General features: G+C 36.8%; 1 pseudogene across 1 annotated transcript; it reads right to left on the bottom strand.

Annotated features, from left to right (window-relative positions):
- Positions 1–545: 545 nt before the first annotated feature.
- Positions 546–2,608, bottom strand: LOC143587723 (3-beta-hydroxylase pseudogene; annotated as a pseudogene). Its single transcript, XR_013144956.1, has 3 exons — positions 2,197–2,608; positions 1,566–2,025; positions 546–1,158 (listed from the first exon to the last, which is right to left on the bottom strand). The product of XR_013144956.1 is annotated as a 3-beta-hydroxylase pseudogene (transcript).
- Positions 2,609–21,232: the final 18,624 nt, after the last annotated feature.

Raw genomic sequence — 21,232 nt, 5'->3', positions numbered from 1 at the left:
TTATATGAGTAAATCATTTTTAATAAGTATATATATAATGTGATTTGTTTATGTCAAACTTGATGAGTATGCTTTTGATTGGGTTTATAAGGCTATTTTTCATGAGGTGACTAATTGTAAACTAAAATAGAGAATGTTATTATTTTATTTATTCTTTTAGCAACGGGTGGTTAATAGTAAAAGACTAAGCAACAAGGAATCAGGGACCTTCAACTACTACATAAATAAAAATTGCAACTTCAAGACCCCTCACCCCGGCCTTATGCATGAAACGAATGATCGTGGCCCGTTAATTACAAAACTAGCAGAGTTTGAAAAACGTACTTTCGACAAAACGAGATTCTATACATTTAAATTTAATACTCATCTATTCCGGGTTATTAAGGATAAAGAAAACAGTTCACGGAAACATTTAAAGTACAAAGCGGGGGTTCTATATATAATAATATCCCCGTCCCATATGTTGATTCATTACAATACATAAAAGTTAAACAACATTTAATTTCATATACCATGAAATTATTTATTTAGCATACCAACATCAAACTACTAAAAACGAGCAGATGCCACAAGCAGTAAAGGATTCTTTTTACGAACAACAAGTCCAACCAACTCAGTCATGTCAAGTTCCTCAACTCTTACACCATCTGGCAATGCAAAGTCATACTTGTACACTAAGTTGGCTAACACGAGCTCATTAATGGAAACCGCAAACTGCAATCCAGGACACGATCTTCGCCCGGAACCAAATGGTAAAAGCTCATAGTGAAACCCTTTAAAATCAACAGAAGTGTTTAAGAACCTCTCTGGCTTAAACATCTCAGCGTCTCCCCATATTGAAGGATCGCGTGCAATCGCCCAACCGTTTACCATCACTTGGGTACCTTTTTTGAGATCATACCCCATGACTCGGACATCATCCATTGATTCATGAGGAACGAGCAATGGTAGTGGAGTGTGTAATCGCAAAGTTTCCTTTAAGGCAGCTTTCAAGTAAGGCATTTGTTCAATATCATCCTCGGTGATCATGGATCTTCCTTTGGCTACACCTGCCACCTCTTGCTGCAACCTTTTCATGGCGTGTGGGTGTCTGATTAGCTCGCTTAGTGCCCATTCGATACTTGCAGATGTTGTATCAGTTCCTCCAGAAAACACATCCTATACAAGATAGATATATAGGCATTTATATATATATATATAGGGTGTGGGGGGTGGTATAAATACACTACATGAAATTACTGGGATTGTAGAACTAACAAATCCAAATTGCTTATTCTTTTTGTAAGTGATTCTTAGTTATGAAATTTTGTATTTTTACATATAAAAATGTGGAATATGTTCGTTAGTTTAGTGGGGCTTACCTAAACGTGTTTATTATAAATATCATACAAATGACCTATACATACGAGTATTTGAAATACATGTGTAAGTTATACAAATAAAGCAACAATTAAGTTCTTGGCGGGTAGATACAGGAAACAGTATCCTTATCATTCATTTACTACGTATTTTGTAATTAAAAACAGTTGAATTGATTTTGAGTTATTTTTAAAGGAGAGACTTACAGAGACGATAGCTTTAATGGTATCCCTCCCAAAAGTAAAATTGGATGCACCGTCTTTTTAAACATCAAGTAATATATCAACTAGATCATGCTCTTGATCATTTCCAGCACCACCCTTTTCCCTCTTAACCACATGCTCTTCAATAATGGCATCATAGAAATCATTAAGTTCTTTCGCAAGTTTCTTCGTCTTCCGGTCCAAACCACGCACCCAATCCACCCATGATAGCCACGGAACGTAAGTCCCGAAACTCACAGCACCAAGAAGAGTTTGAAACCTCACAAGCATGTCCTTGAACTTTAAATTATCATCACTGTACGTCTTTCCTAGGGCCACTTCACAAATTACATTGTTGGTAAGCTTAACAAGCATGTTGCTCAAATTAACCACCGAGCCTCCACTTTGCGCGATCTTCTCTATCAGACGAGATGTTTCTCGTTCTCGCACTTGTCGAAACGATCGAAGGATTACGTGGTACGATTAAATCGAATAAGCCCTTCTGGAATAAATACTCAGCCGCTTGTGAACCGTCGGGTACTGTTTTATTCAATGTTTGTTCAATTACTCTTTTACCCGCAAAGGCAATGTAGGCATTGGGTTCAGCAATAATGATATCCCCCAACATACCAAAACTACCCGTTTCTTACTTAGAAGATGGATGATAGAAATGCTCTTGATCTGCCTCCAATACTCTCCATAGGGTGCAAATCCTATGTCCTTTGAGCCATAGTTAAGTTGGTCCGGAATTGATAACTTGGGACGATTTGAGAAGACTAAGTCATGGGTTTTCAAGATTTCTTGAGCTGCTTTAGCTACAAGCATGGGTACACTCCCTAGGTGAAGCATCATAGCGGGTCCGTATTTTCGGCTAACGTTCGCAGATTGAGGTGGGGGACGGCGCCTAGTTGGTGAAGGTTTCCGATGATTGGAAGCTTTGGTGGTGATGGTGGTAGGTTTTTTTTTGTTTTAAAAGCGGATGAAAGAAGCCATTTAAGTGGAATCAAGAGCAACAAAAGAAGGGGAAATGAGATGAGAGGCAACATTATGTTTATGGTAATTAGCAGATAAGATTGATTTTAGTTGAGGGTGTAGACATGCATATATATAGGAGTCAGATTCAAGTCCCAAATTTTAATTTCAAAATTGATTATTAAATCAACTTCCAAGTGAATTTTCAAGTGTGCAAGTGGATCCAGATGATTTCTATGGTTTGCATGGCTCCAGTTGATTTTATTGGGTTGTGTGGAGGTGTATTAGGTTTTTTTGGAATCAGGTGTTTTTGATCGGAGTCAGATAGTTTGTATGGTTTGCATGGCTACAGTATATTTGATTGGGTTTGGTAGAGGTGTATTAGTTTTTTCCTATGATGTTGTTGCACATTTCTTGGAAGTAAAAAGGATTTGGCAGTTGGGCATGATCTTCATTCTCGGGGGAAAATTCCTAAAGTAAAGTTACCAAAGTGTCGCATTTTAAGAGTGTGAGTCTAAATATTTCCCTCCAAATTTCAAATTTCTTTTGTCTTCTTACTATCTTGTCGTTGTCTTTATATTAGAAGTTCGAGACGACATACTTATAATTAACTTATCGTCTTCTCACTATGTTAGCTCAAAACTTGACACCTCCCCGTCTTGTTAGCTTCAAACCCATTGTCTTCCCGTCATGTTAGATCAAAACTCGTTGTCTACTCACCATGTTAGCTAAAAAAAATCTAGCTTATCTTTACTACAAACATGGATCCTAAACTAATTTCAAAAATATTTAAATATTTTTAATTTTATTGGTTTTTAAATTCTAGTATATTGGATTTTGGATAATAATATGATTAAGAAAACTCTTGTATATCATCAAAATCCATTTAAATGTACCTTATTTAGATATAATTTTTTAAATAACAAAATTTAATTTTTAAGCTAACATAGCGGGGAGGCAACACGTTTTGAGCTAACATGACGATGAGACGACGAGTTTTGAGCTAGCATAGCGAGGAGGCGACGAATTAAGAAAATGCCGTTTCAAACTCCTAACGTAGAGGCGACAACATGTTAGTAAATAGACAAATATGAGATTTAAATTTTAAGGGGACATATTATCTATCTCTAAAAAAGGGACATTTTGAGAATTTTCCCTATTTTAAGGCCATTGCCAATAACTGAATATTGCATATAGAAATGATTGACAATTTTTGAATTATTTACATAATAATGGCGGACGGTGGTGGTGATAGACGATGGACGGTGGTGGTGGCGGATGGTGGGTGGTGGGTTGTGGTAGTGGTGGTAGACGATAGTGGTGGTTGGTGGTGGTGGACGGTGATGGTGGAGGACGGTGGGTGGTGGTGGTTAAACATCCTCGACAGACCTTAGAGATTGCTAAAAGTGGATGAGCCAAGTCTATATCAATAAGATTTCACGTAAACGTTTTTAATTAAACATCTTTCAAAAGACAAATAATCTACAGATGATAATTTTGCGTGCGGTCTGCGCGGCGCAGAAAAAAAATATATGTAAACTTTTTTTAGAAAAAATAAATTAAAAATCATCACAACTATTCTATATTTTTTGAAGAATAAGGGTTATAAATGGATCCATTTTTCAGATAAGAACGATCATATTGATTATCTCACTAGATTTCTCATATACAGAAATTATTCAGAGACGATATATAGTTCCTCACATGATCCAACATATGCACCCAAATTTTTTAGGTTAGCTTATTTTTTTTCTTTTGACAAAATGGCAAAAGACGTCCTTTACGTTTGACCCGATTTTCATTAGACGTCTTTTAATGAAAGAAATAGCAAAAGGCATACATTATGTTTCAAATTCCTATCACGTTACGTCCTTTAGCACTAACCCCGTTAAATTTTCTCGTTAAATTCGATCATGTGCAAGACACATGAGAGTAGTTTTGTAATTTCACCTATATATTTATTAACTAAAACTAAAAAGAAAAAAAATATATATATAACCCACTTTCTCTCTCTCTCTCTCTCTCTCTCTCTCTCTCTCTCCCCCTCCCTCTCCCCGCTGGCCGACACCATAATTTCCGGCAACCCTTAACACCATCGCCTGAAACCGCCACTTCCATCACCAAGACATTATCCTCTTCTTCCTCCTCATCGAAGCCTAACTCTACCTTAATCGAAACCCTAGATCCATGCTAGAACAAATCAAACTCAACTACCATCGAAACCCTATTTTGAATCGAAGCCTTACTCCCACTCCCACCGTCACCTGAAACCTTCTTCCTCTTCCCACCGCCACCGCCATCCGACTCATCTCTCACAAACGCAACCATGTCATCCTCCACGTCATCATCCATTCCGAAATCTGGCACGGCCTCATCCGCCGTACTCTTCTTAATCAAGCGTTTACGTGGCCGTGACGTGGAATCGGAGTCGTCGGACACCAGCGCCTACCAATCGTTGTTATCCTCCACCTCAATCGATGTCGCAACTGACCAAATAGAAAACGACAAGGTGATTAAATATCCACCACGCCGTCGCGCTTGTCAGTGATTTGGATCTGTATGTGTTGCCGGAACGCTAGCTTTATCCTCCAGAATAACGATGGTGGTTGCAGGTGCAGCGGAACCACCGTCGTCGGTGGTTGTAGACGCAGCAGCAGGTGCAGGTGTGGCGACGGTTGCGGGTCTTGCTTCATTTGTGCTGACGGGGTTGGGGAACCACCGTCGTCGGTGGTTGCAGGTGCAGCGGTGCAGTGGTGACGGTCAAATGGGTTCTTTAATGTTGACTATTGAAAGAGAAAGGGAGGAAGAGAGAGAAAGAAGAGAGAGAGAGAGAGAGAGAGAGAGAGAGAGAGATGGTGTGTGTTCTGGATTTTAGTTTTAAATATTAAATAAATTATAAAATTACAAGACTACCCTCATGTGCCTTGCATATGACTATATTTAACGAAAAAAATTAACTTGGTTAGTGCCAAAGGACGTAACGTGATAAGAATTTGAAACATCATGTATGTCTTTTGCTATTTCTTTCATTAAAGGACGTCTAATGAAAATTGGGTCAAACGTAAAGGACGTCTTTTGCCATTTTGTCTTTTCTTTTCTATTTGTTTGAAGAGCATTTGGAACCACCTTAATGCATGGGTGAGCCATTCTAAGATGAGATGTTAACCGTTTATACCGATTTTGATGATTTACGCCCGTCTCACCCAATTTTTTTTATTTATAGGTTAGCTAAAAGGATTTCGTCTTTAATAGTAACAAAAGGGGGAAGAAAAATATTAGTGATTGGAATTGAATTCCACTACGAACTGAACAGAATTACAAACTTTTGAGTGTCTATGTCAAATTGGAGTAAAAACTACAATCCGATAGCATTGCCACTTGTATGTCACGTAGTGACGGATTCAGAAGTTTTTGTCAGTGGTGTCAAAAATTGTCAACCTAAAACGGGTCAAGTCATACTAAAACAAGTCAAACCAAAATGGGTCGGGTCAAAAGAAATTACATTAAATAAACTATGTATAGACATGCAAGCAATAAATTTCATCAAAACACAATAACAAAATATATATAACAATTAACAAAAACATTTCTATAGTTGTCATATTATGTACAAATTAAAAAAAATTACAAACTTAAATAGTGTAGAATTATAAAAAAGAAAAAGAAATAGTCTGAATACTATCATATTTTGGTTAAAATTTTATAACAGTCCAATTAAACTCAAGAATATACCACTGTATTAATAACTAATTAATGAAGTGGTTAGACAATTAAACAATCTAAGCTTAATTGTTATTTTGTGAAAGCAAAATTAAACTTGCATTTGAAAAGTTGGACTAAGTTTGGGGCACTTAAAAAAACATGAATGGGGCACTTAGAGTCTTTGAGTATAATATATTAGAAGTTTATAAAAGAAAATATGAATTTGAGGGGATGCATATGCTCCCCTGGCTTAACACCGAATCCGCCCCTGATGGCACGCACTTGATTTTATGAAACTACAACTTTTTATAAGAAGAGGAGTGTAGAAAGATTATAGAGGTTGTTAAGCCGACACCAAAATGCAATCTTATAATCTCCGGAACACTAAAAGTTAGTGAAGTTTTCCTGTAGGTCACAGAGACGGGTCAAACAACGTGTTCTTGGATCAATCTTAACTACTAGCTAGCGGAAATCACTAGTAGGTAACCAAGATCTCAGATCTAGTTGGTGTTCGGTTATTTCCGGTTTTGGTAAAAATAGAGCGAGTAGAGAGAAAGAGTTGGTAGAAAAGTATGGATACGATTTGCAAAAGGGTTGTGTGTGCATGGGTATGTTCCACCTTATATAGTTGAGAGCGTACCATGCATCTTTACATTATAACCGGCCCAATGGGCTCACAATACATGGTCTCGGGTCCAAGCGTTATTACAACAAAACGAAATCTAAATAAATTGCATCGTTAATAGTAGAAATAATATAAAAGACTATATGACAAAACGGGGTCCTATAATCTCCCTCTAGTCTTTTCGTATTATCTTCAGCTATCGTCTTCAGTCGGTCTCCTATTCGAAGGGGGAGTCATAATCAAACAGTTGATTGTCAACAAAATATTTAGCAAACTTGTTGACCTTTTCAACTACATTGTCTGTGTTATCCCTTCGAAAGTCTTCAACTGTGGATAGAGGAGAATTGTTAAGTTTTAACAAATCCACCTTGCCGAGACATGCAAGCTCATACTTATCAAAGACACGGAGCGTGTGCATGGTATCACAGTGAATGACCACCTTCCATGTGCTATTGTCGAACTCCCATGCAACAAAGTCATATAGCATGTTGGGAGTGAATGACCCACCGTGGCAAATAGGCTCCCCATGATCTTTAGGCATCTTGTACCTCCATGCCTTTCTTCTCTTGCTGATGTTGGGATCAACTTCTGTCCGGATGCCGATATGATCTACCCTTGTTAATTGTGAAGTTGAGGTAGTCCTCCTTCTATTCTCTACTCAAGAAGCGCTTGAACCATCCTTCCAATTTTTCTTCATAAGCAACTTTGCCCACAGTCTTCGAAAATAATTCATGTCAAGTTGAGACCACCAATGCATATCCGAATAGTTCAAGTATGTAAATCCCCATTAGCACGTTTGATTGCCCTATTTTGCTATCATTGTGTCACTTGCAGTAAAGGATCAGAGAATCATCAAGGTACAGATAATTTTGGCATCTAAGGCTTGCAGTTCTGTCGAGGTTGTACCATTTTTTCTTTCTCTGCTTTGGCATTTGAGAAGCTTCAGCACTAGTTGCTGCAAGAGCCACCACAGTAACAGGCGATTGAATCGGGTCTTCAACAGCACGAGCCGGAGTAACCGAACTTGGGGAGTAATTTATTCCATCATTGTCAACATCTTCTTGCATTGGAGACATGGTACCTACACATTAATCAACAGTAAAAATAGATAATAAGTCTTTCTTCATTACAACATCTATGTCTCTTATTTTCTTTGCGGGATCATTAAAGTAAGGACTATCCCGTGGGTATGTCCTCGTGTGGAGCCCTATGTTTACCTGCTCCACTGCCACCACCAACTCCGAAATCTCCGTCACCATCATTATTGTCATTCGAGCTGCTATCATTGCTCGGATCTTCATCAAAACTATCATGAGGATTATCGTCATCCTCATCAGAATCATCAACCTCCTCACCATCTGTTTCTTCATCACTTTCATCTTTATCAACTCTAATGTCCGGAGTTATAGCAACTTTCTGCACCAATAGTACCACCATGCACTATTGTGCCAACCACAGTTCAACACCACTTGTAACCGTCACATCAACACCACTACCACCATTAGGACGAGCCGTAGCAAGTTGTCCTTTCTTCCTCTTATCTCCCTTTACTTCTTCCTTGGGATTCACCCAGTTCCCAAAGATAGTATTTAGTCGTCCCTCGAGATCCTCAATGATGTGCTAAAAGTAGTTATATAATTATTAACTAAAATAATGCTAATCTGGACACAAAGTAATAATTCTAGACTCTCAAAACTACTAACCTGTAAGTGAACTGGTCAACTCCAGTACAGCTAAGTAAGTCCGGATATCGAACCCACAAGATCTTTAAATTACGTAACTAGCTAATTAGACTCGACTGACAGACAAAACTATTTAATTATTATTATTATTAAAGGGGGGGGGGGAGTTTAATGATAACTAATTCTAAACTAACTAAGAGAAACAAACAAATAAACAAAAGACAACTAAGTTGATTTGAAATCAGGTGACGATGAAAAATCACCTAGGCTAGATCAAGTCAGTAGTGAATTTGTACTTTGAAAGCACTTTTTGTGATCATGTTTATTGACTTATGAATTGGCAGATAAACTGCGGGTTTGCTCTTTTTAAGCTTTTTTAATATGAATAAATCCACTTAGGATTTACGCATACCAGATGATAAACCGCATACCAACCCATGGTCTCCGTTCCCCGGGGTATCCCATCAATACAGGGCCATAAAACCATACGCCTAGGTTAGCAACACACTTTTATTTATTAGATTTATAATATTGTTTCTATGATCTTATTATAGATCAATCATAAACTAGTCAAGAAAACATAGTAAATGACATAACAGAATCCTAACGAGACTATCGCGGCCTACTCAAACAAGTAATTTTATGACTTAAACACCTATAATAAGTACGGGTAAGTAAAGTCGTCTCCACAGGGACTTAAGGAAAGTGCTAATTTAATGTTACTAAATTAATTAATAACTAAAGTGGACAGACGATGTTAAGAGATTTTCAGAGAAAGATTTAATTAAAACTAAATGATTACTTAAAGAGGTTTATAAATAATATTAATAAAAAGCATTCATTCTAAGTTTGGGTAATGTGACATTCAACTTAATTCCATATTTACTTGTCTTGATTGCACAGTAATTACTAGACTTATTAGTTTGATTGTAATGACAAACGATACCCTAACCGAATTGTTGACACAATTGAACTCGATCTACACAATTACCAATTTATGTTTTATGATAACTAATTAAGTAACACTAACCGATGATTATTAGTTCAATGACACAAGAGCCTAACCCTAAGTGTTGATGAACAAAACCAAACAAGTGATGTTCTAATCAATAATCGCAAATATAAATTGTTTAAACAATCAAGCAATCAATTGAACTAGATAAAATCGATAACTCAAATCAAGTTCATAACATTAAGCATAGTAAATATGGTCTTAAGAGGAATTACACAAAACCCTAGCCTAGAACTAACAAAGGATTTAGCCGAACATCGACATATTATGCAAAATACTTATCTTTGATGAACATGCAAACCCGGAACTAATCGGAATCCTTGGAATGATGGGAAATCTCCCTAGAACTCTTCTTTTGCCTCTAGAAGTCGTGATATCCCGAATGGTGAGGTTAATGGGTTTATATAGGGAAAAACCAAGATTTTTTCGTATATAAAACGGTTCGCATCGCACGAAGCATCTTTGCGTCAAGCGAAGGTACAAACTAACTTCATATTCAAATTCGTCTCACTAAGAAACATGAAATTCATATATTATGGGTCTTGTAACTCATTTTCTAGGCCAAGATATGCCCATTTTACTAAAAGACACTTTCCTGGTAACCCATCTTGTTCAGTTTTCGCTTCGGCTTCAGTTTCTCCTTCAATCCTTTCCCGAATCCTTCCTAACCCTCAATACATGTTTCCCCATGCTTCCATATTCTCGAGGCTTGCTTAATCTTCATCTAAATGGCTCTGAATTAGCTCGTTTAAGCGCCTTGACTTCTAATGTCCTGAAAACACATAGCAATACTTGAAGTACCAATGTTCATTTATTTATTAACCTAAATATAACTAATTAATGTATAAAACTAACTAACTTTTACCCAACCATCATATCCCCACACTTATCCTTTTTCATCCCGAAAAAGATTTTTCAATGGAATCAGAATCAGAGATTATTTTTACAAAATGCTTTTTAGGTTATCTTAATTAAGCATAAGGAACACAAAAACCACGATTGCCGATATTGTTGTCCACTTAAACCCATGCCTCAATACTTACCGGGAAAAATAAGGTGTGACACTTTTATTATTTCATATGATTAAAATTGAACCCACACCTCAAAGCCCTGAAGCCGCCTTAGCATGCTTCATTAAAGATTTACCGAACTAGACCACCCCAAGTTGACTTAAACCTTAAAATTAGATCATCAAAATTTTGCACATGTGTACAATTTTTAAGCCCATATGTAATAATTAAGACAATCTTGGATATTTTTATCAAACCAAAACCTAAACTTAAGCATTAAAGTCTACCAGAATGGCCATTAGATACGATTAAGGTGCAATTAAGTAACCAACTAGCAAATAGCCCACACTACATGACATACCCCCGTTATCAAGAAAAACCCCAAAGTCCATAATTATAGGTGAGTAGGCACGAATTCATCTGTAGGGTTTACATATGACGTGTCTCGTGTGGTCCGCTTCTTAATGGTAATGAGACGCGAGTACGGGGACCCCATATGACTAACAGTGTGGATAATTAAGTCAGTAGTGAATTTGTACTTTTAAAGCAATTTTTGTGATCACGTTTAATGACTTATGAATTGGCAGATAAACTGCGAGTTTGCTCTTTTTAAGCTTATTTAATATACATAAATCCACCTAGGATTTACGCATACCCAGATGATAAACCGTATACCGACCCATGGTCTCCTAACCCCGGAACATCCCATCAATATAGGATTTAAGGCCATAAAACCATACGCCTATGAAGTGTTGACCACTTAAACTAGCAGTATTTTCATTTATGTTTATATCACAAGCCATCTAGCATACTCTAGTGTTAAGCCTATCCAAGCATCGTACAATAACTATTCCTACTAAAATATATTTTTGGTGATCAAATCTAATAAGAGACTTGAGTATGGCCTAATCTTCCATTCCAGTCCTTACACAGGCTTAGCTAAACAAACAAACCCTAAAGGCGTTTCCCACTAAAAATCAAGCAATTTAAAGTTCAATTAAGTCTACAACCAAATTATCCTTCAATTCTCAAGGCTGAGCTTACCGACACATCCCACATCAAGTGTGTTCCCGTTTTTATTAATTCATATTTTATAATAATTTTGAAAAACAACCCTCGACTTTTCTATCATTTTCCATTATTTTGCAAAAATCTTAATTCAAGGAACATTAAACACTTTTTAAAATTTTCAATTTCTCCCCCATCCCCACACTTGAGGCAAACATTGTCCTCAATGTTTAAAATGTAACAAATAAAATAGGGACGAGGTTAAAATTTACTTTGACAATTTTAAAATCGGGCTTAATGTGATTATGGTTATAACCAGTGTTGTAAAACTCGGCCTAGGCGGCCGAGTACTCGGCGCCTAGGCACTCCTCGGCACTTCATTGCGCTGCTTTTCTTCTCCAAGGTCAAAAAACTCGGAATCGGCCCTAGGCGGTCCAACTCGGTCCTAGGCGGCCCAACTCGGACCTAGGCGGCTCTACTCGGCCTAGGCGGTCCTACTCGGTCTTAACAAAATTTTGACTTTTACTAAAAAAAACCAATTTTTATAAGAGCCCACCACTACTTTTTTTCCTTTTCACGCTAAAATGCAACCGAATTTTAGTTTTAAACTCGCAACAACCATTGTTATCATTCAATTCGAAGTTCTAAACTCGCAAACCTCTTATTTAAGTTCGATTGAGGTACGTCTTTCATCAATTGAGACATATTCTTGAACTAATATGTAAGTATTATTAACTGTTTTTATATTTTTCGTTTATATTTTGAAGAATATTTAGTAAACTTTTGATATTTGGCATTTATATAATCTCGATAGCTTATTTCTTTATAAATTACCATGTCCGAGTACTCTCCGAGTACACCCCTCCTAGACCAAGTACTCGCAACTCCTTAGTCGACCGCCCTGGGAGCGCCTAGCGAGTTTTGCAACCTTGGTTATAACTAAATATACATTAATACAATTTCACTCTTAACACAAAACTAATAAAACAAACAAGGTTATGAAAACGAAATCACCTGATAAGTTAGAAAAACTCTCATGTGCAACTCTCGTGCCCTAGGTGATGCTCTCGGTGAACTTACCTCTTCAACTCTTAAAACAAAATCTGCAAACTCCCAAACATGTAGAAGCAAGCTTCTCACAAGTGTTAAAAATATAGGTCTTTTAAACCGTTTGAAAAAATCATTAATTTTAAATTACCAACCGAGCTTAATTAATTTCATAACCAAATTTGTTAAACGAGTAAAAATGTTAAAAGACCTAACTCACTTTCATAGGAATCACGATTGCATATAGCGTATGTAACAAGCCCTTTAAACCCCTTGGTAGCCCGGGTGGACGAGTATGGTCTCGTGAGGGTTTATAGTGAACTACATCCACAAAGTTCAACTACAACAAAATATACACGCACCTGAATACAAGGCCGGGTTGCCTCCCAGTTAGCGCTAAGTTTTTTGTTAAGGTCTTCAGCCGGACCGTTACCTGATTTCTTGGTTATGGTGGTCTAATGGAGCATTTGCCTACTGAATTTCCCACATATGCTCGGTAGGTAGGGTCCCAATGCTCTGCTTCCTCCTTCATGATTAGCATGCACGATAAACCAAAACGGGCCGCTGTGAATGCATTTTTACCTTCAAAATTTCCAACATATGCTCGGTAGAGAACACGTCGAGCCCACACACTCTTTCTTATCATCGAGACATTAAATATTGATTGGGGCCGAACCGAGCATTTTCTTACCGAGTTTCCCATGTAAGCTCGGTATTTGCCTTGTCGTGTCCAGACTTGCTTCCTCATGGTTTGCACATCTATAGTACCTATGTGAGACCACTTCTTACCATGTTGCCCGTTATTCTTCATCTTCACCTTCCTTTTATTCGAGTTCAAATCATCATACCAGACTTTATCGATATGAATAATGTGAAATGAAGGATAATTGGGATAATCTGAAACTGTCTCTTCGGTTGGGTCTAGACATTCAACTCTATGCTCCAACAGCTCTGAATCCTCTCCTACTACTACATCATCATCAAACAAAAATTGGGTTACTTCCTTTATCGGTTCTATAAAGGTTTCTATGTCTTTAACATGATATAAACTTTCAACTTCTCGCCCTAAAAGATCTTAATGGTGTCCCTCAATGTCATCTTCTTCAACCGCAACCGCCACATTCATTGATTCATTGGTAATTAACGGAGTTGGTGTGGTATTAATCTCCACAACCTCTTCCTCCATTTCGTGGTCTAAAAGTCCCTGAACCTCATCTATCACTTCATCATCCACCACGAAACCACTAGCCAACTTCTCTCGTTCTCGTTTAATTTGGGCCACCTCTTCTAATAGTTGACTCGTTAATTCATCTTGGGCCGCATTAGACGTTTCCTGAAGCTCTAACCTTTGATTTATAGCCTTATTCTGAGCTTCTTGATCTCTGTTCATCTCCTTTAGAAAATCCATAACATCTTTCGTAGACTTTTCATTGTTACTAGAGGAATCTTCTTGATCTTGCTGATAATTCCTTTGATAAGTACCACCATGATTATAATATTGAGGGACATCTTCGTATATCGGTTGGGGGTACCATCATAATAGTAGTCTTCCTCCTCTTGGTAACTTAGAAAAGTTGGCGTCTCAGGTCCATCACTATCATATTCACTTGACTCGTAGTAGCTTTGCGGATTGTATGAAGGTGGTTCATGTTATGGAAATGAATGGTGCGGATCAACATCTTCCACGAACTCATATCCCTCATGTGGGTCATAAACCCAACTCCTTGTCATTGTGATTTACCTACACACATGAAACACAGAGATACCAAGCGTAAAATCAAACAAATAAAACTAAAAACTAAAACAAAACAAAACAAAACACTAAACTAGCACTTTGCGCGTTGAGTCCCCGGCAACGGCGCCATTTTGACGTAGGCTGTCGCGGTCTACTCAAACAATTAATTTTAAGACTTAAATACCTAGAATAAGTACGGGTAAGTAAAGTCGTCACCACAGGGACTCAAGGAAAGTGCTAATTTAATATTACTAAATTAATTAATAACTAAAGTGGACGGACGATGTCAAGCGGTTTTTAGAGAAAGATTTAATTAAAACTAAATGATTACTTAAAAAGGTTTATAAATAATATTAATAAAAAGCATTCATTCTAGGTTCGGGTAATGTGACATTCAACTTAATTTCAGATTTACTTGTCTTGATTGCGTAGTAATTACTAGACCTATTAGTTTGATTGTGATGACAAACGATACCCTAACCGAATTATTGACACAATTGACTTGGATCTACACAATTACCAATTTATGTTTAATGATAACAAATTAAGTAATACTAATTGATGATTATTAGTTCAATGACACAAGAGCCTAACCCTAAGTGTTGATGAACAAAACCAAACAAGTGATGTACTAATCAATAATCGCAAATATAAATTGTTTAAACAATCATGCAATCAATTAAACTAAATAAAAGCAATAACTCAAATCAAGTTCATAACATTAAACATAGTAAATCTGGTATTAAGAGGAATTACACAAAACTATAGCCTAGAACGAACAAAGGATTTAGCCGAACATCGACATATTATGCAAAATACTTATCTTTGATGAACATGCAAACCCGAAACTAATCGGATGCCTTGGAATGATGGAAAGTCGCCCTAGAACTCCTCTTTTGCCTCTGGAAGTCGTGATATCCTGAATGGTAAGGTTAATGGGTATATATAAGGAAAAACCTAGATTTTTTCGTACGTAAGGCGGTTCGCGTCGCGCGAAGCATCTTTGTGTCGTGTGAAGGAGCAAAATGACTTCATATTTAGATTCGTCTCATTGAGAAACATGAAATTCATATATTATGGGTCCCGTAACCCATTTTCTAGGCCGAGATATGCCCGTTTTACTAAAAGACACTTTCCTGGTAACCCATCTTGTTCAATTTTCGCTTCGGCTTCAGGTTTCTCCTTCAATCCTTTCCCGAATCCTTCCTAACCCTTAATACATGTTTCCCCATGCTTCCATCTTCTCGGCTTGCTTAATCTTCATCTAGATGGCTCTGAATTAGCTTGTTTAAGCACCTTAACTTCCAATGTCCTGAAAACACATAGCAATACTTGAAGTACCAATGTTCATTCATTTATTATCCTAAATATAACTAATTAATATGTAAAACTAACTAACTTTTACCCAACCATCAAATCCTATTATATGACAAACAATCATCAAAGACTCTGTAAAACAATATAATTCATCAAGTAAAACCAAGCACACATATGCATCGAATAAACAAAATAAAACTTTTCTAGATTTATTAAAGCATAGCGAAAAGAAAAATCCAAAGAAAATAGAACATCACGATGGTTCATCATAAAGCCTAGGCAATGTTAAAAGATTTAGCCAAGCATTATTAAATCAAACGAAATAGATAAAATAGAATTCATCATGAAAATTTGATAAAGAGGATAGATTATGGTGACAAAACTCGTAGTCTTCGATCTTGTGTTGATAGCTTTTCACTGTATGTTTCTAGACCTTCAAATGCGTCAAAAACCTTCAATCTCAAGCTCGATTTTCGTCCAAGGCAGCTGATATCCGTCTCTCCTTTTTGGGGTTAAGGTTAAACAAGTTTATAAATTAATTGCAGGCTCAAAACCCGTCCAAACGCAAGAATATTCTAGAAAATAAGCCTCGTCGCGTCGCGCGACAAGGAATTTGGTCTGGACGTGTTTTGGCGATGAGACAAACAAGGGAAAGCCACCTAAGAAGCGCAGCGTCATGCGGCGAGCCCCCCCCCCCCCCCCCACCCGGTGGCAGTGCTTGGTCGGGAGCACAAAAGGGTCCGATTTTCCTGCCTGTTGGACCAGTTTTCTTTCTGATTTGACCGGTTCTTTATTTTAGCTTGTTTCTTCTTCTTTTTCAACCATTTTTAATGACTGACACCTAACAAGCATTAGAAGGCTAGTAGTATACAAATTCTAAATGAAAACTAATTAAAAACTAATAAATAAAAGACTATATAAAAATACAAGGGAAACATTTATCTTTACCATTATATCAAATATCCTCACACTTAATTTTTTTTCGTATCTGGAAAAAGACTTATGCAATGGAATCAAAATCAAAAAATACGGCTTTAAAAACATATGAATTATCCGAAAAACAAAAATACCGTGATCACTGATATTGTTTTCCACTTAAACCCATGCCTTGATCTTTACTGGAACAAGTAAGATCCAGCAACTCCATTATTTTATAATCTAGCGGAACCCACAGTCAAGAACCGTTTTATTTTAGTTCTTACCGGACTAAGCCACCCCCAACTTGACTTAAACCTCAAAGTTAGCAGATCAAAATTTTATTGCTGATTTTATATGAATAGTTAAGACGATCAAGGGTACTGTTTATCCACCTACATTTAAGCATCAAAGTCTACCAAAGCATCCATTAGATACGATTAAGGTATATTTATTCGACTAACTAGCTAGTGTTCCCCACTACATGACATACCCCGTTATCAAGCAACACCTCATGCCCATTACCACCCGTGATTTTACAAGTTTTCATGGTATGGGACGCAAGGCTTATATATGTCATGTCTTTAGTTGATCCTGTTCTTAATAGTATGGGACGCAAGTAAGAGAAGAACGCATGACTAATAGTGGGATGATCACTGGATCATATAAATTTTACTTCACTGTAACCGATGTAAGTGAGTGTGATGGTAGCAAACTGTGGGTTTTATGCTTAAAGGCTTTTAATTTTTAATTATCCAAAGATATCCAGATGATAAACCGTAAAATGACCCATTGTCTCCGGACCCGAGGCATCCCATCAATACAAGAATTAAGGTTATAAAACCATATACCTATGAAGTGTTAATGTTACACCCCACCAAGGCAGAAGCGTGAGCACGTGACGTAATGTATACCGTAAGCATATGACTATCGCCAACATACATAAATTTGGATACCAATAGTTTTTAAAAAGCTTTTACAAACCATAATGTTTTCAATAAAAATTAGTTGAAGGTAAAAAAATTAAGATTTCTCACATATGACCCAAAACATCGATAGGGTTACATAAGCGAAATCCCTCCAAAAGATATCCTAATTATGCATTGAGATCCCGTCTTCATGATTCCTTATGAACATGTTAATTCTCTATGAAATATTTAGTACTATATACGTGTTAAAATCATGTCCGACCCATGTGAAATTTTGATACCGACCCCTGTAAACTACTGAGATTGTAAGATTGTAAGATGAAAAGAAAATATTTTATCTGGACTTGTTGAAAAATTTTCATTAACTGTGACTTAATCTGGCGAAGTGGGTTAAAAGAGGAAGAAGATATTTTTTAAAAGTGGGAATTAAAAAGTATAAAGTATGTCCATATTAGTGAATATCATCATTATTAGATTTTTTTTTATTTTTTTATTTCTTTTTAACAGCTATCACTATTGGTAGTTATTTATTTATTTTATACAACAATTAATTTAGATAAACAAACTTTTTCTTTTTTTCTTTGATTTATTCAATATACTTCTTTAACTATTTATTCTTTTACTTTTTCTTTAACGGCTTCCAATCCAAATCAAGAAATTTATTAGAGATGCATACCGTGGTAAATTTTAGATTACATGGAAAATTTTGTGTCATGAAATTTAAGAAATAAAAAATTGAGACATTTCAAGTTAAGTTATTGAATATACAGTCATGTCAAAAACCAATATTACCATAATTGCTAAATATTATGTTTCACGTACTTTTTTTAGTTATATAATATTTCATTTGATTATCTTATTTTATATGTGACCAGATCAAAACAACCGAATTGGACCGAAAAAAATTTACATACCAATTTAATCCGACCCAAACGGCCGAACAAGACCCAAACAAAATAGATAACAATAGCCAACTTGGTAACGACCCAAAAAATTTCCTACCCATGTTAGCAAATTTTCTGGGTTCGCCCTGAACGTAACTGATACTGACCAAAATCGAGTTGACTCGTTGCTACAATGGTCGGTTTGTTTACGCCACGCAATGCACAGGCAAATCCCTAGTTATACATATAAAAAAATCTTAATGTGTCATCTGGGCAGATTATAGATGGCAGTTACAAGAGTGGTGGGAAAGTTAACAGGACGACATTCAGGGATAGATGCAGACATATCAGACAAGGATAATCATTCCAGTCGTGGGAGAGGTGGCGTTATATTATGTCTTAATTAAAATATGGCTACCCTCTTTTAATTTATTTCACTTCAAACAGACGATTACCAAGTAATGCACACTTGAATTTATTTACAATCAGGCTGTTTCTAAACGATACCCTTTTAAGTTCGCATATTTTCGGTATATGGCAATGTCAAAAATCAAGTTATTCAAACATAAATCTACATAATAGTTATAAGACTAGCTGTTGTGGTCTCGGGAGTAGCCCTTTCACCAGCCGCCGCGAGCCACATCAGTCGCGAACAGCACAACGGCCCGCCGCGAGCGAACCACTGCGACGGTGATCACTTGGGCTAAAGTGGACCGTTGGGAATGGGAGATGTGAGGTGGCAGTCGGGCATCACCGAAAAAAAAATCTTTTATTTTATTTTTTTTACCTATAAAAATCCCTCAAACCTTTAATAAATTACCAACACTCTCAACTCTCTCTACACTACTTCAAAAACAATATATTCCGTTTAAAAACTATGGATCCATAGGGTGGTTGTTATTGATTGTAAATGCCTTAGGGTCAAGACGAAGATAACGTGTTTGGCGCTACCGAGATGGAACAAAACTTGAGTCAAATGCCACCACCGTCTCCCCAACTTTTTTGTTCCGGAGACACAAGAGGCTCGTAAAGAGACGCCAAGGGCAAACGAGCCCAAAAAAGAAGAACAAAGGAGGGGCGGAGGCTCGAGCCGAGCGGCCGAGGAAGTCGATCTAAAAGAAAAACAACTCCTTGGACAAAAGAGAAGAAAAACGCTTTGTGTCGTGTATGGGTTGAAATATCCCAAAATCGAAAAGCCGGTATTTTTAATTTTTTTTTCATATAAAATTTTAAAAATATGTTTGTAACTTATCTTTATTTAATTGTAGCGGACTATCAAAAACACCGTATATATTGGGCAAAAGTGAAAGAGTTGTTCTATAGTATGGTGAGAAATACAGACTGTACCGACAATATGATATCGGGAAGATGGTCCGAAACTCGCAAATTTGTTGGACTTTTTACAAATTTGCATAACAGAAACAGTCGCCGAATGCGACTGAGGGGGAGCAACGATTTTCAAGTCTACAAATTCATATGCGACGAGTGGAAAGTCGAAGTGTTCAACAAGTACAGAACAATAAAAATGTGGGACTAGGACGAGTTGTGGCACATACTCAAGTCATGCTCGAAATGGATCGAGTTAATTACACCGAACATTGATGGTGGCTCAATGCCAAAGCGTACGAAAACTACTTCGTCCGATGCATATGTCTCATATAGTAGCTCGAATGCTCATGTAGGGATCGATCTAAACGTGTACGGGCAAGAAGATCAATCACAAGTCCTACGCCGACCGCCCAGAAGGGACCGGGGAAAAAGATCAACCACAAGTACCGAGGTCGATCCGGCATTTGTCGAAGACGTACACAAAATATCGACCAGTATCGAGGCGGCGGCCGAGGTGAAAGTTTTAAAAGATAGATTTCGGAAGTTAGACTTTCTTACCAAGGACTTTAGCAACCTCAACCCCATGCTTCAAAAGATATTCGAACAAGAACAAGCGCTTGTTCTTGAGAAAATAAAGCAGATCAAGAACGAAGGCGTAAAGTTGGAGGTGGCGGAGATCGGGAATAATGTCTTTTTATATTTTTTGGATATTTAATTTTTTTTTAATTTGTATTTTTTTTATTTTATTAGGATGCTAATGTTTTTTTTATTATATTAATTTGTTTTTTATTTATACTATTATGTTATATTAAAACAAATAAAATCAGATAATTCGCTGAAGCCACCGCTCGCCTGAACCACAACAGGCTCATGTGGCTTCAGCGAGGGTCCAGTCAGCACTGCATGACACAATATTATTAGATGAATTCGGAGCCCAGCTTCAGCGACAATACACAGTCTAATAGGAAAAATTCTCAAAATGTCCTACTTATGGAGAGAGAATCCATTTTTATCTCTGAACTTTAGAGTTACAAAAATATCCCCTCCAGACATGTCTTTGACTACGCATTTGAAGGTCAAAAGCATTTTTGGTTTCCAAACACGTAGTCAAAGATGTCTTTGGCCTCCTAATGCGTAGTCAAGAGCGTGTTTGACCTCCAAACGCTACTTAAAGATGTGTTTGCCCTCCAAATATGTAGTTAAAGACATATTTGGCCTCCTGGTTGTTTTTTTAACATTATATTATTATAATAAATTTTACCCATATTTGTCTTTTCTTTTATAACTTTTGATATATAAAGTTTTATATAATTTCGAATATACCATTGAAACATGCTTAATATTATATGTGCTGACATATATTTTACTCAGAATTGTGCGATGTCAAACTAACATCAAAATGTTCAATAAAATTGACCCGTCATGGTTTTAAATAAAATTTAAGTCTACACGTAAATAAAAAAACATGTCTTAATAATATATTCAAAATTATATAAAACTATA

Source organism: Bidens hawaiensis, unplaced genomic scaffold, assembly GCF_021521415.1.
Source record: "Bidens hawaiensis isolate Kalapana, Puna unplaced genomic scaffold, B.hawaiensis_p1.1 tig00035851_1, whole genome shotgun sequence".
Lineage (NCBI taxonomy): Eukaryota > Viridiplantae > Streptophyta > Magnoliopsida > Asterales > Asteraceae > Bidens > Bidens hawaiensis.
The sequence above is the reverse complement of the archived record's forward strand: the minus strand, read 5'-3'. Positions and strand labels throughout refer to the sequence as shown.